The 3,343-nt window shown below is 39.0% G+C and overlaps 1 pseudogene across 1 annotated transcript; it reads left to right on the top strand.

The window, feature by feature from the left end:
• The first annotated feature begins 1,427 nt into the window (after positions 1–1,427).
• LOC309796672 (small integral membrane protein 20-like) lies at positions 1,428–2,989 on the top strand (annotated as a pseudogene). Its single transcript has one exon. The product of its transcript is annotated as a small integral membrane protein 20-like (transcript).
• The last annotated feature ends 354 nt before the right edge of the window (positions 2,990–3,343 follow it).

Here is a 3,343-nt window from a genome sequence, read left to right as displayed (position 1 = left end):
AAACTCACTTCAACTTTAAGGACACACATAGACTCAAAGTGAAGGGATAGAAAAATATATTTCATAAGTGGAAAACAAAAGAAAGCAGAGGTAGTTACACTCCTACCAAGGTAGGAGGTAGTTGCGGTGAGGTAGTTACCACTCCTACTTTCTTGAAGCCAAAAATGGTAACAAGAGACAGTCATTATATAATGATAAAGGGGTCAATCATCAAGAAAATATAAGTCATAAATATCTATGTACACATCACAGCACATAAATGTATTAAGCAAATACTAACAGATATGAATGGAGAAATAGACAACAATACAATAATAGTAAGGGACTTCAATATCCCACTTTCAGCAATGGATAGGTCATCCAGAAAGGAACCCAAGAAGGACACATTGGACTTGAAACACACATTAGACCAAATGGACTTAACAGACATTTGTAAAACATTCCATCAAAGAGCAGCAAAATACACATTTTTTTTCAAGTGCACATGAAACATTTTCCAGAAGAGATCAACTGACAGTACTCAAAACAAGTCTAGCAAATTTAAGAAGATCGAAATCATACCAAGTATCTTTTCCAACCACACTGGTATGAAACTAGACGTCACAAGAAGAAAGCTGGAAAAATCTATGAATATGTGGAAATTAAACAATGACTCCTGAACAACCTTGGGTCAAAAAAGCAATTAAAAAAAATCTCTCAAAATAAATGAAAATAGAAATACAACATACCAAAACCTATGGGATGCTAAAAAAGCAGTTCTGAGAGGAAAGTTTAAAGTGATAAATGTATATATTAAGAAAACAGATCTCAAATAAACAACTTTATACTTCAAGGAACTAGAAAAAGAACAAACTAAGCCCAAAATTAGCAGAAGGAAGAAAATAACAAAGATCAGAGTGGAAATAAATAGAGACCAGAAAAACAACAGAAAAAAATGAAACTAAGAATTGATTGTTTGAAAACATAAACAAAACTGACAAACCTTTAAGTAGACTAAGAAAAGAAGACTCAACATCAGAAATCAAAGAGAAGACATCCCAACCGATACTATAGAAATACAAAGAATTATAAGAGACTACTCTGGATAATTAGCTAACCTAGAAGAAGAAATGGATGAATTCCTGCAAATATACAACCTTGTACCAAGACTGAATCATGAAGAAATAGGTAATTTGAACAGACCAAGTAAGGAGATTGAATGACTAATGAAAAATTTCCCAACACAGGGACTTCCCTGGTGGCGCAGTGGTTAAGAACCTGCCTGCCAATGCAGGGGACACGGGTTCGAGCCCTGATCCGGGAAGATCCCACATGCTGCGGAGCAACTAAGCCCGTACACCACTACTGAGCCTGCACTCTAAAGCCCGTGAGCCACAACTACTGAGCCCGTGTGCTGCAACTACTGAAGCCCATGCACCTAGAGCCTGTGCTCCACAACAGGAGAAACCACCGCAATGAGAAGCCCGTGCACCACAACAAAGAGTAGCCCCCGCTCACTGCAACTGGAGAAAGCCCACACACAGCAACAAAGACCCAATGCAGCCAAAAATAATAAATAAATTTATATAAAAAAAATATTTTCCCAATACAGAAATCCTCAGGATCTAATGGCTTTACTGGCGAATTCTATCAAAATTTTAAAGAAGAATTAATACCAATCTTTCTCAAACTCTTCCAAAAACAAAAACAAAAATCCCCTCAAAATAAAAAAAAATAAATAAGAGGGAATACTTCCAAAATTATTTTATCAGACCAGCATTATCCTGATATCAAAGTCAAGTAAAGACACTACAATAAAACTATAGATCCATATCCCGATAAATATAGATGCAAAAATTCATGACAAAATAATAGCAAACCAACTTTATAACACTTAAATAGGATTATATACCACAACCAAGTAGAATTTACCCCTGGGATGCAAGGCTAGTTCAACATATGTAAATCAATAAATGTCATATACCACTTTAATAGAATGAAAGGTAAAAATCGTATGATCATTTCGTTAGATGCCGAAAAAGTATTTGACAAAATATAACATCCTTTCAATGATTAAAAAAAAAAAAAAAACAACCTCGGGGCTTCCCTGGCGGCGCAGTGGTTGAGAATCTGCCTGCTAATGCAGGGGACACGGGTTCGAGCCCTGGGCTGGGAGGATCCCACATGCCGCGGAGCAACTAGGCCCGTGAGCCACAACTACTGAGCCTGCGCGTCTGGAGCCTGTGCTCTGCAACAAGAGAGGCCGCGAGAGTGAGAGGTCCGCGCACTGCGATGAAGAGTGGCCCCCACTTGCCACAACTAGAGAAAGCCCTCGCACAGAAACGAAGACCCAACACAGCAAAAATAAATAAATTAATTAATAAACTCCTACCCACAACAACAAAAAAATGCTTTAAAAAAAAAAAAAACCTCAAGAAACTGGGTATATAAAGAACATATCTCAGAGGGCTGCTCTGCAGGTCAGGGAGGCCACCAGCTGGAGCCATGACCCCGAACCTACGCACCGCGCTCATTTTCGGCGGCTTCATCTCCCTGATCGGCGCCACCTTCTACCTCATCTACTTCCGGCCCCTAATGCGGCTGGAGGAATACCATGGGGAAACTGAGGCTCAGCAAGGTTGTTTAACATGCCCAAGGACACACAGCTAAGAAGGAACAAGCCATAAATCGAGCTGGTATTGTCCAAGAAGACATGCAGCCACCAGGGTTAAAAGTGTGGTCGGATCCATTTGGCAGGAAATGAAAAGGCTATCACCACCTCTGATTATGAAAGTAGACAGAGTCTTCATGCTTTCAGTTCTGCAGCAAGTACAATAAATCACCTTGCTAAAGAACTATGGCTGGGGAAGAAAACTCTAGAAGGCTGTAAAGAAGAGTACTGTGCACCAGGATTAATTCCCTTCTTAAATATCAAAAGAACCCTGAAACAAATCACACCATTATGAAGGTTTTCATGACTTGGTTTCCTTTCTAAAAAGGAAGCTTTCTCACCCAGCTGGGGTTTGGAGGTGATCTACTTATTATTCAGTCTCTACCTCTTACCCAACTGAGCTGTGATACGAATACAAGCAACCAGTAGACTTGGGAAGATCCTAGTCTGTTTTGCCATCTTCCAAATAAGAAGTTTCAGTGAAAAACCACCATACTGAGCAGCCTCATAGGGCTCTTTGAAAATGTTAAAGTTGATAAAACTCTGTGAGGACAAGAATAAACAGTTCAACTCAACTATCTCATAGGGTTGCTGCATGTTGAAAAATAAATAAATATGAAGCAAATCAAACTAAATGGGTATGCATGCCTAGTAGAAATCATGTTGAATTAACTGAAGTGAAAATGTGAATAT

This window comes from Mesoplodon mirus, assembly GCF_964341445.2.
Source record: "Mesoplodon mirus genome assembly, chromosome: X".
Taxonomy (NCBI): Eukaryota; Metazoa; Chordata; class Mammalia; order Artiodactyla; family Ziphiidae; genus Mesoplodon; species Mesoplodon mirus.
Note: the sequence above shows the minus strand (reverse complement) of the source record. Positions and strands in the feature narration are given on the sequence as shown.